The following is a 12775-nucleotide window of genomic DNA, read 5'->3' as shown; positions in this document are numbered from 1 at the left end:
ACTTGTACATGTAACCAGGACTCTTGTAGTGCAGAATGAGACAAGTTTAGACTTATGAAGCCAATGGAAGTTGAATTTATCTCGATTATTCCTCCTCTACCTTCACTGCAAACTGAAAGTGAATAAAAATCTTGATCCAAATTGCTGCCCAGTTGATGACTGTCCACTCTGCTTATTTTGTTTTTTTCCTCTCCACTGCATGAAGGCTGACTGAAAATTCTTTTGTTTTATTTATTATGAAGGTTCTAGTTCCTGACACCAAACAGAAAGAACATAGGGAAATCGGAACACGGGTAGGCCATTCAGCCCATCCAACCTACTCCACCATTCAATACGATCATGGCTGATCGGACCTTTCACATCCTCTATCCCATAACCCTTTATATTATTGTTAATCAGCAAACTATCAATCTCTACCTTAAACATACTCAAAGACTGAGCTTCCACAGCCCTCTGGGTAGAGAATTTCAAACATTCACAACCTTTTAGGTAAAAGAATTTCTCCTCATCTCAGTCCCAAGTGGCTTCGCCCTTATTTTGAAATTGTGTCCCCTGGTTCTAGATTCCCCAACCAAGGGAAACGTCTTACCCGCATCTACCCTGTCTATTCCTTTAAGTATTTTGTAGATTTCAATGAGACCACCCCTCATTCTTCAAAACTGTAAAGAATACAGGCCCAGTTTGCCCAATGTCTCTTCACCAAAATAATCCTGCCATCCCAGTCTGGTGAACCTATGTTGTACACTCTCTATGGCAATAATATCCTTTCTGAGGTAAGGTGACCAAGACTGCACACAGTACTCCAGCTGCAGTCTAATCAAGCTTCTATACACCTGAAGCAAGACCTCACTACTCCTGTACTCAAATCCTCTTAGGCTAACATTCTATTAGCCTTCCTAAAAAATTGCTGAACCCGCATGTTAGCTTTTAGTGACTTATGGACAAGGACACCCAGGTTCCTTTGTACATCTACACTTCCTCATTTCTTATCATTTAGGAAACACTCTGCACATCTGTTCCTTCTATCAAAATGGATTACTTCACATTTTTCCACATTCCATTTGCCATGTTCTTACCCACTCACCAAGTCTGTCCACCTGCTTTACATCTTCCTCGTAATACACATTCCTGCTTTGTATCATCTGCAAATTGGAAATATTACATTTGGTCCCCACATCCAAATCAATGATCTATATTGTGGGCAGCTGGGGCCCAAGTACTGATCCTTATGGTGCCCCATTGGCCACAGCCTGTCAGCGTAAGAATGATCTGTTTATTCCTACTCTGTTTTCTGTCTCTTAGCCAATCTTCAATCCATACTGATATATTGCCTCCAACCCCAAGTGCTTTTATTTTGCTAATCAACCCCCTTGTGGGAAAATTTATCAAAATCACCCAGTCCATCAGCCAGTGCATGTGTGGTTCCTCACACTGCTGACATCATTGTCATGTGCTTGTGGACCATTAACCCCTTGCTGCCCTGTTCCTGATTCTGGCTGCCCTGAGCAAGGCAGCGAGGGCTTGTGACAAAGGCAGCAAGGGGAAGGCAACGGTTGGGAGAGGGGCAATGAAGGTGGGTAGCGAGCAAGGTGAGTGGGAGGAGGTAAGTGGGAAGTAACAGAGGATGGTGAGAGGAAAGTGAGTGGGTGTCAAATAAGGTGGTGAGTGGGAGGTGGTATGAGGATCTGTGCTGTCCCGGGTGGGCTCCAAGAAGGCGGAGGCCATTTCTGATGCTGGTCAGCTGCCTAGGAAGTTCTAACGATGTCACTGGCTGCATCTGCACATATACAGAAAGTACTCCCCGAGTGCTGTGATGGCAATACATGCAGCATATTAGGAATAATTTTGTACATTAAAAAATTGTTTCGCACAAGTGATGCGCACTGAAGAAAAAATGTGAAATAGTTGGGCTTTAATCAAATAACTGAAGTATGAGTTACAACTGACTTCATAGAGAAGCAGATTAATGGTTCTGGAAATACTGGCCTTGTCCACAGAATAGCTCATTTTAGTGGTCTCTTTTCAAATTATAGAACTAAAAATATTAAACATCTATTCCTTTTTCTTGCCCATGAATCTATTACAGCTGCTTCTCCCTGTCCTTCACTTCCAATGTGGAACTTGTGACAGTGACAGTGTTGTGTGCTCTCTGGGTGTTTTATCTTTTATACAGGCTGCTGCTATGAAGCTTCAACTACATTTAAATAACTCAACATTCACTTTTTGACATTCGCAGTAAATACTGGCTTTTACTGATTCTATTTTCTGAAGATTCCTCCCTAAGTTTCGTTCAGTTTCTTGGACATTAAAAATAGAAGCTGGAAAACACCACAAGAACAGTTTTAACACAGGCTTTAAATGATCATGGATCATAGAAACCCTACAGTGCAGAAAGAGACCATTTGGCCCATCGAGTCTGCACCGACCACAATCCCACCCAGGCCCTTATCCCTACATATTTACCCACTAATCCCTCTAACCTACACATCTCAGGACACTAAGGGGCAATTTTAGAATGGCCAATCAACCAACCTGCACATCTTTGGACTGTGGGAGGAAACCGGAGCACCCGGAGGAAACCCACGCAGACACGAGGAGAATGTGTAAACTCCACACAGACAGTGACCCAAGCCGGGAATCAAACCCAGGTCTCTGGAGCTGTGAAGCAGCAGTGCTAACCACTGTGCTACCGTGCCACCCACATTCAATATGTTACATAATGTGCTTTCTACACATACCCACCACCACTTCTATTTCTGTGCACATTGCGGTTCTCGGCACTTACTCTCAAAATGTGTGTTTACGGGGTAAAACCTGGGTAAGAGTCGGTGCAATCCTGATGGGCTGAATGGCTTCCTTCTGTACTGTAGGGATTCTATAATTCTATGATTTCTCTAACTGGAGACTGGCCCCAGTGTTCATTCTGGTCTGTATAACCTCAAGTATATGTTTAAAACATACAAGCAATTTAGCATGGCCAATCAACCTAACCTGCACATCTTTGGACTGTGGGAGGAAACTGGAACACCCAGAGGAAACCCACGCAGACATGGGGAGAACGTGCAAACTCCACACAGACAGTGACCCGAGGCTGGAATTGAACCCGGGTCCGTGGCGTTGTGAGGCAGCAGCGCTAACCACTGTGCCACCATGTTTAATGATCTCTTATCAAAGTGTGGTGTTACATCCAGAACATTTTGTTCTGTTCTGAGTCTTGTGGCCAGATCTCAGAAAAGGCCACATTGTCCTCCCTCCAACTCCTACAACTCACTCGCTTCGCTCCTGTGTGTTTGTAAAAAGAATGCTTATTTGAGCCACACACCCCCCACCCATCCTATACAGCCAGAACGGGCGGCACGGTAGCACAGTGGTTAGCACTGCTGCTTCACAGCTCCAGGGACCCGGGTTCGATTCCCGGCCTGGGTCACTGTCTGTGTGGAGTTTGCACATTCTCCTCGTGTCTGCGTGGGTTTCCTCCGGGTGCTCCGGTTTCCTCCCACAGTCCAAAGATGTGCGGATTAGGTTGATTGGCCATGCTAAAATTGCCTTTAGTGTCCTGAGATGTGTAGGTTAGAGGGATTAGTGGGTAAATATGTAGGGATATGGGGGTAGGGCCTGGGTGGGATTGTGGTCGGTGCAGACTCGATGGGCTGAATGGCCTCTTTCTGTGCTGTAGGGTTTCTAAGAACTGCACATCAGCTGTGGATTTCTCAGATGGTTATATTAAAAATACTTTGCAGTGAAGAGGCAGCAGGAAAATAAGACAACTAGCAATGAACAAATATGGTTTACAATTATCTACCAATCATAGGAGTGGGAAGAGGGACATTGCTAAGAGCAGACAGGATTACAGGACCATCTCTGATTCTATAGCAGATTAGTGCCATGGTTATAAGACTCAACACAGCCTCCTCTCAGACAGCAATCTATTGCTGACTACTCAACAGACCGAAGAATCAAAATGTGACATTGTACTGGTCTTGCCCCATGAATATGTACAGAGAATGTGGCCAACAGTTATCCCACAAACAACATCACAAAATAATATTTTCTGTTATTATCATATTAATGTTTATGGAAGTTTGCTGTGTATAAAACATTTCCAACATTACAATGTGACTACATTTCCAAAGTATTAACTGGCTGTAAAATACTTTGAGCTGGCTCTCAATTTCCCCATTGCCTAAGCAACAGAAAATTGCCATGAGATACAGAGGCCCAGGCTGTGTCCTCAGCCCCCTACAATACTCCTTATACACCTGTGACTGTGTGGCCAAATTCCCATCCAACTCGATTTTCAAATTTGCTCATGACACCACCGTAGCAGGTCGGATCTCAAACAATGACGAGACAGAGTACAGGAAAGAGATAGAGGATCTGATGAACTGGTGCGGCAACAATAATCTCTCCCTCAATGTCAACAAAACAAAGGAGATTGTCATGGACTTCAGGGAACATAGTGGAGAACATGCCGCTGTCTACATCAATGGGGATGAAGTAAAAAGGGTCGAGAGCTTCAGGTTTTTGGGTGTCCAGGTCACCAACAACCTGTCCTGGTCCCCCCATGCTGACACTATAGTTAAGAAAACCCACCAACGCCTCTACTTTCTCAGCAGACTAAGGAAATTTGGCGTGTCAGCTACGACTCTCACCAACTTTTACAGATACACCATAGAAAACATTCTTTCCACTTGTATCACAGGTTGGTATGGCTCCTGCTCTCCCTGCACTGCAAAAAACAGAGAGGGAAAAGATAATATCTATAATAATCACGTAAACAAACAAGGAGGAGGATAATGGATTTTTGAGGAATAACAAAGTTATTTGCATCAGGATTTGTAATGAGGAAGGTACATAGTCTTACAAATATATTTGCATGGTTCAGTATCAATTTGATGTAAATAAATATTTCTTCATCATATATTGCTTCATTAAGCGTGTTGCTTTGCGGTAATGTTGAGCTGTAACAGAAACATTCAGAAACCACAATCCACCACAGGGATGCCAACTGTGATTGAATGTATTCCTGGAGATTTCATCACACGACCTGCCCCCACAATCTAGCCATTAGTCGGCCAACACATCCATCCATGTGACACACTGCCTTCCTACGCCAACTAGAATGCAAAAAGGCTCATTACTGAACTGGATGACGTTTGACTGTCAGCCAAACAGCCTTTTGTTCTCCCTTATTTTCAATATTTTTACATGTGTTAATGAGAAATGTTCAAAGGCAATGACAAAAACAAATATTATTTTTCATGTCCCAATGATTTTTTCTCCAAGGTTACACTCAGCGGTGTCCGAGAGATTGATTTTCAATTCCTGGAGACTCCAGGCCAGTCCTGGCGGGTTGGCGATCCTATCCAGCCATGAGCAACTCCATGGGGATCTACCAGGAATATAAAACCTACAGTACCATATTGAAACATTTCAAGAAGTTGCACATAATGAAATTCACTGATCATTATATAGACATGAATAACACACAGACTAACCAATGCAGCGAGTGTATCAGGTAACACATGTGCTAACAACTCACTTTGTGACATTACCACTTGGTTTTCTTCTTATGTTAGAAGATTGCTATCGGTAACATTCTTACTGCATTAATTATTCTTCAGTGAACTACCTTCCTCTTACACACAAGAATTCTGACAAATTACTACAAAATCAGAGGTTACTGTTAATTCTGCTCATTACACCATCCGTGGCAAAGAAACTACAGCTGATAATGCATTTTAAACATCAGATTTGCATCTAACAATCTATCTCTGCTATTAAAGATCCTCCTGGAAGTTCATCTGCTGTCTATATAGCCTGACATATCGTACAGAAAGATGGTCTGACTAGGAATGCTGTTGCGCCAGCTTCGATACCCACAGAACCTTGCTTTTCAGGCTACCAGCCAAAAGAACCACTCCTCCTCCAGCACCTGCCAAAACCTGAACATCAGCCCCTCTCTGCCTGAGCAGCAAGAGAATTAGAGCCAGGGGATGGTAAGAGATCAAGTACAGAATGAATACAAGGAGAAAAGCAATGAAAATGGAGTGGATAAAAAAACAACCAAAGTGTTTTAGACTTACAGACTAACATGCCAGGTAGGGTGGATTAGCACAAGTTGTTTTTACATTTCACACTGGGTGTGACATCCACACTGGTGCTGCTGGTTTTCCCGGTTGCTCTTGGCAAGTCCTGGCAGTTTTTCTATTTGATTTCTGTCAGCCACTGGAGAGCGGCACGCTGTGGGAATCCACAGGTCTCTGATAGTGGAAAAATCAACTGCAAGGGATTTAAGTGTCTGGGCATCTGAGCTGATGTGGAGATGCCGGCGTTGGACTGGGGTAAACACAGTAAGAAGTTTAACAACACCAGGTTAAAGTCCCACAGGTTTATTTGGTAGCAAAAGCCACACAAGCTTTCGAGGCTCTGAGCCCCTTCTTCAGGTGAGTGGGAATTCTGTTCACAAACAGAACTTATAAGACACAGACTCAATTTACATGAATAATGGTTGGAATGCGAATACTTACAACTAATCCAGTCTTTAAGAAACAAAACAATGGGAGTGGAGAGAGCATCAAGACAGGTTAAAAAGATGTGTATTGTCTCCAGACAAGACAGCCAGTGAAACTCTGCAGGTCCACGCAACTGTGGGAGTTACAAATAGTGTGACATAAATTCTGATTCTAGGATCGCATGATAAAGACTCAGGAGGAAAAAAGCAGAAATATTTATGTGAAATAGTGTGACATAAACCCAATATCCCGGTTGAGGCCGTCCTTGTGTGTGCGGAACCTGGCTATCAGTTTCTGCTCCGCGACTCTGCGCTGTCGTGTGTCGCGAAGGCCGCCTTGGAGAACGCTTACCCGAATATCAGAGGCCGAATGCCCGTGACCGCTGAAGTGCTCCCCAACAGGAAGAGAACAGTCTTGCCTGGTGATTGTCGAGCGGTGTTCATTCATCCGTTGTCGCAGCGTCTGCATGGTTTCCCCAATGTACCATGCCTCGGGACATCCTTTCTTGCAGCGTATCAGGTAGACAACGTTGGCCGAGTTGCAAGAGTATGTACCGTGTACCTGGTGGATGGTGTTCTCACGTGAGATGATGGCATCTGTGTCGATGATCCGGCACGTCTTGCAGAGGTTGCTGTGGCAGGGTTGTGTGGTGTCTTGGTCACTGTTCTCCTGAAGGCTGGGTAGTTTGCTGCGGACAATGGTCTGTTTGAGGTTGTGCGGTTGTTTGAAGGCAAGAAGTGGGGGTGTGGGGATGGCCTTGGCGAGATGTTCGTCTTCATCAATGACATGTTGAAGGCTCCGGAGGAGATGCCGTAGCTTCTCCGCTCCGGGGAAGTACTGGACAACGAAGGGTACTCTGTCCACTGTGTCCCGTGTTTGTCTTCTGAGGAGGTCGGTGCGGTTTTTCGCTGTGGCGCGTTGGAACTGTTGATCAATGAGTCGAGCGCCATATCCTGTTCTTATGAGGGCATCTTTCAGCGTCTGGAGGTGTCTGTTGCGATCCTCCTCATCCGAGCAGATCCTGTGTATTCGGAGGGCTTGTCCGTAGGGGATGGCTTCTTTAACGTGTTTAGGGTGGAAGCTGGAGAAGTGGAGCATCGTGAGGTTATCCGTGGGCTTGCGGTACAGTGAGGTGCTGAGGTGACCGTCCTTAATGGAGATGCGCGTGTCCAAGAATGCAACCGATTCCGGAGAGTAGTCTATGGTGAGCCTGATGGTGGGATGGAACTTGTTGATGTCATCATAGAGTTGTTTCAGTGATTGTTCACCATGAGTCCAAAGGAAGAAAATGTCATCGATGTATCTAGTGTATAGCACCGGTTGAAGGTCCCGTGCGGTGAAGAAGTCTTGTTCGAGCTGACACAGGCACTGATTCAGTGTTAAAGTGCAGCCATTTTGATGTCTACTGTTTACAGAGTTGGTTCGAACAATGTCTCATGTTCCTAAAACTGCTCCTCAGAATAAACCTGGATATCACACTTTGCCAACCAATGATTAACTACTTCATCCAGAGTGAGAAAAATACATCTTGTTCATTTCCTTGATTCCAACCATGTAAATTCCACACAACTCAACAACAGCATTTATGTAGAACTGTCAACCTAAAAAAATGGCTCAAAGTTCTTCAGAGAGAGAAAAGCTGGCATAGAGGGTGAACAGACAGGAACCTACTTCATATAATGCTCCTTGGATGAAGAATGGCTGCAGAGTATTTTACAGGGTGGAGACATGCACCCTGACCAGGAAATAAAGGAATTTCAGACTGGGTGGAACCAACTGCATGCCCAAATAAATAGGTTTTTAAAGGAGCTTAAAAATGATTTTGGAAGAGACTTCCAGAGACTAGAAACACAATTGCAAGATCAGTGTGTGATAATGGGCAAGAAGGGGACAGGGGGCAAGCTGTAATCGAGCATTAGCAAAGCAGAGGATGATGGCTAGAAAATCTTACCCAAATATAGAGGTACTTGTAAACAAGGATGGCAGTTTAGGGGGGGGGACACAGTCGGGTTTGGGAGTTTTGCACAAACCAAGTTTTTGACCATGGAGTCCTGAAGTTTGTGAAACACTGCAGCGGTTTGACTGCAGCAGTTGGTAAACGTCTGCATTTAAAAAAATATTTAATATTTACAAATGATTACAATCACCTCCTTTGTGCTCTACTTTCAACAGTCAATGGTTCAATCCAGTTAAAACTTTGCTACTCAATTATTCATGTGAATACAGGTGGCAAGGTAGATATTTCTCACACTGAAAGATAATAGAATGCTCTTTTGTCTCTTACCTTCCAGACTGACCAACCTTTCAACAATCTGATGGGATTCCCTTCAGCCTTCCACACCTGCTTCCTACAGAGGTTCTGAGCATTCAGGATGCCAGAGGAATTCCAGCAGGTGACATCCCAACAGTCACACCTACAGTCAGGGCATCACAGTCAATGGACACACACACACACACACAATTCTCCTTCCTGCCACCACAAAATTCTGATACAGTTCCTCTACAGGTTAGGCACCAAATATCAATGGGTCTCTGCTCAGCAGGTCTTCAGGGCCTCTGGTTATTACTATAGCGTCCTTCCAATGATTTGAGGCCTTTTCTTTCTTCCCTCTCACCACCCACAGGTCTCATCTGTGAATGGCACACTTCCCCTGGCACTGAACTTGGGCTTACAATGAGGACCAATGGCCAATTCAACACCATTACTTCAGACACATTCTGATTGGTGCTGAATAAACCTCTGCTTTACAGCCAATACACAAAACAAAATTAATTCTTAATTAATGCACCCTGAGAAAATTAGACCACTAAAAGCCCTATAAGCGATGGCAACATAGTTAGTATTGGATACATGTTCATAGCACAGAGCTCACTACCTCACTAAGATAACAAAGAATAATCGGTGTAGCAATCTGAAAGTGACAATTCTCCGAAGGTAGGAATGTGGACACAGTAACTGGGCAGACAGAGGGGTCTCAGTGTATTATACGTCAATCATGATTGTTTAATCATTCCAATAAGGTGAAAGGCCCATTCATCAGAATTAACAAACCTCAACTAGAATGAGTGAAGAATCTTAAATGACAGCCAGCAATGGTATTTTCAATGTATTAACTTCATCGTCTTCCAACGGTGTCACTGAATCACTCGTGCGAAAAACTACCCTCTGAAGATCAGCAGATAGAGTTGCTGGTTTACATAGCTGGTTGGTGGGAGTTTGTATATAAAATGCACATTATGGGGTTGGTTCTCTGGCCTCCCCACACGTGTTTCTCACGGCAGGAGGTGGTGCACTGTTCACCAGCAGCGGGATCTTCTGGTCCCGTCGGGATTTCGCACTGACTGCACCCCATGCTGCCAGGAAGCCCATGGCACGGGTGCAGAGAGTGGGATAAGAAGCTCCTTCAGGCATGAACAGCCGGTGAATTATATATTCCTACTGAGATACACAGAGACTGTATCAAACATTTCCTGTCACACAGAAAATTGGTCAGATGTAGAGCAACAAGCCTTGATTTCAATATCAGAAAGCAGTATCCCACTGCACCAGGTGTGACTTTTCAACTACTCTTATGACTTCAGTGAATGCAACTGACAATTTGCGCTTAATTACGAGCAGTTTAATGCTGTGCATCTGCACATGTCAAGAAGCGCAGCAAGATTACCCAATTCATTTCAAAGGGCTGGACATGTTAGATACTGAGTCACGCACCACACGGTGTTATCTGCAAGGGCATCTCAACTTGAAACGCCGTTTCGTGTTGGTGTATAGTTTGGTTTTGGAATGGTATGAGGAGTCAGTGAGAATAACCACCCAGGTGCCATGTAAGAATTACTAAAGACTATTTATTAAATTAAAGAAAAGGCAAATACACACAATTAGGCCTATAACACTCAGAGTATTAGCACACACAGTTTATATAGAAATAGTCACTGTGATTGCTGATCTCCTTAAGACTTTACCATTCCCAAACAACATCCAAATTAAATAAATCTATCAGTCAAACCCAGCTTATAGTCACCACACAATGCAAGGCTGAGATAACAATTGAGTCTGGGAAACATCTTTTCCGGGTCCACACAAGATATTTAAACTGCCTTTGCGGAGGTTCCTGCACTACCCTGGCTCTAAGACTACTAAGGTCTTACAATGCCCTCTTGGCTGTCAGATGTTAAACTAGCCTCTCGTCTGTAAGATGTTAACTAGCCTGCCTGTTTCTGCATACCCTGGTTCCTCTGGGATGTCCCTTTTGTGTATCTGGGCTGTCTGGATCTCTTGCATTTCATGACTCTCGAAATTAGCATCTGTATACCTCCACTGATCTCTTAGTCATCTAGGTAAGCTGTTTCCTAATGATAGCTATTTACACCTGATTCTGTCTGCTGGGAAAAGTCACATCTCATCATCCTCCTTGAATGCTTGCTACTGCTGTCACTAGGCAGATCCTTGACAACTGAACATTTCTCCTTGAATGGCGAATCTAGAATTAGGGGTAACAGTCTTAGAATAAGGAGTTGACTATTTAGGACGGAGGAGAAATTTCTTCATTCAAAATTCCCTGTCATGGAGAGTGGTGGATGATCAGTTGTTAAATATATTCAAGAGTTAAGGCACATGGGGATAGTGTGTGTGTGCTGAAGGTCAATCATGATGGAGCAGACTTGATGGATTGATTGGCATGTTCTTGCCCCTATTTCTTATGTTTTATATTAAAAAGCTTTCCCTCGGACAGGACTGAATCAGAATCAAAATTCCCCGAGTTGAAAAAGCATTGCAGTGCATGGTGCCAATAGTCTATTTAAACCCATCAGCTGTACCGATAATCAGATAGAAACAGCTCCTGCTCTATTTGGATTTGGATCCCAATTCTCCGAAACGGTCCACTCAGGTAATATTGCTTCTCAGATAAGTGTCACAAACAATTCTCATGCTGTCAACGACTAGGGAGGATATTTTGAAGAAAAGAAGCCTGTATTTTCACATTTGAAAGGAGTGGCTCAGCCAAGATTGTGTTTCATGTTAATTCTCTCACCAAGGTGAACTCTGCAGGGAGATTCCTACAGGGTGGAGCCCTGACCTCCAGGACTAATTAGCAAATCTGTTTCACAATCCAGCACTCAATGTAATTTATTTCCTGCTGGCAGCTTAATATGGATATTTGGCCCTCCAGAATGAATCGAATGTCTGTAAGCAACGTGGCACCTTCCCCCGCTCCTGGGTGAAGAACATGGAGTGTTACCATTCGACATATGCAGATGGGAAAAAGCAGGATGGGGTGAGAAAAACACAACACCTGCAGATTACAGGAAACACGGCACTCTACCAGCTGCTCTCCACTTTCAAAATGTCACCGGATGTTTTTGCTCCATGCGTAACAGGATTGGGAAAAAAACACTTCTGATAGATTCTGATTGGCTGAGATCTTTCCATAATTGCAACGAGACTAATCCCCCTTCCACTCTCCTTTTTAGGAATTTGGTGTGCAATTCAGTCTTTGCACTCAAGTTGTCAAAGCTTCCTCTCCCAGGGGAGAAGGAAGGGACGGGAAGAGAGAGAGGGTAGATTCAGAGAGAGATACATACACACAGAAAACAGAGAGAGGCAGACAGAAAGAGAGAGAGAAAGAGAGACACGGAGAGACACAGAGAGACAAAGAGAAAGACACACACACACACAGAAAACAGAGAAAGAGAGAGAGCGAGATAGAGACGCACACACAGACACAAACAAAGATACTACCCAGTCATTTTAAATTTCAAATGAATTTCAATGTTTGATTAGGATGGATTTCCAGAGTTGCCATTATGTGATCTGCCACCTCCAACAGGTTAAGTAGCTTTTTATCCCACCTTTGATATTTTTTATAACTAATAAACAAAAGTTCTAAATAAAATTGAAAGTACACAATCTTTAAATGCCCCTGTGACTCACAGCAGAGTCATGAAGATTAATCTTTAATCAGAATCAGGGCTGGCGCTCAAGCACCCTTACTCATTACACCTCCTTCTCATCTGTCAATCACATCCTCTGAAGTTAACCCAGATGCCAAAAGACCGTTCTGCAAAATAGAAGTCAACATTTCCTCTCTCTGAGCTTTTCAATATATTTTCATCAGCGACTTAGAAAATCTCACAACGGCACAGTTCACAGCCTTTCTTGGACGTCCTGTCCAGTCTTATACTGAGCAAAGTGTGGCAAAATGAGTGGGGCTCCATCATAGCCGATTAAAAACCCATGTAGAGCCAGAACTGGGCTGGGC

The 12775-nt window shown here is 43.8% G+C and overlaps 3 protein-coding genes across 4 annotated transcripts in view; 1 reads left to right on the top strand and 2 right to left on the bottom strand.

Moving 5' to 3' along the window:
- The window catches only part of LOC144491471 (E3 SUMO-protein ligase ZBED1-like), a 46904-nt gene extending 37994 nt beyond the window's left edge, over positions 1–8910 (bottom strand). Inside the window, exon 1 of one of the 2 annotated variants that reach the window (XM_078209339.1) lies at positions 8800–8910. The gene's annotated coding sequence lies outside the window, so the exon portion shown is untranslated. Of the gene's footprint in view, positions 1–8186; positions 8228–8799 lie in introns of those variants that run through there. The other variant, XM_078209338.1, reaches the window with a different exon arrangement.
- Positions 1–12775, top strand: part of abhd14b (abhydrolase domain containing 14B) — a 598368-nt gene that overhangs the window by 311147 nt on the left and 274446 nt on the right. The gene's annotated exons all lie outside the window — the stretch shown is intronic.
- Positions 1–12775, bottom strand: part of LOC144491472 (testis-expressed protein 264-like) — a 405312-nt gene that overhangs the window by 272671 nt on the left and 119866 nt on the right. The window lies entirely within an intron of this gene.

The sequence above is a fragment of the Mustelus asterias genome, chromosome 3, assembly GCF_964213995.1.
Source record: "Mustelus asterias chromosome 3, sMusAst1.hap1.1, whole genome shotgun sequence".
NCBI classification, from domain to species: Eukaryota; Metazoa; Chordata; class Chondrichthyes; order Carcharhiniformes; family Triakidae; genus Mustelus; species Mustelus asterias.
Note: the sequence above shows the minus strand (reverse complement) of the source record. Positions and strands in the feature narration are given on the sequence as shown.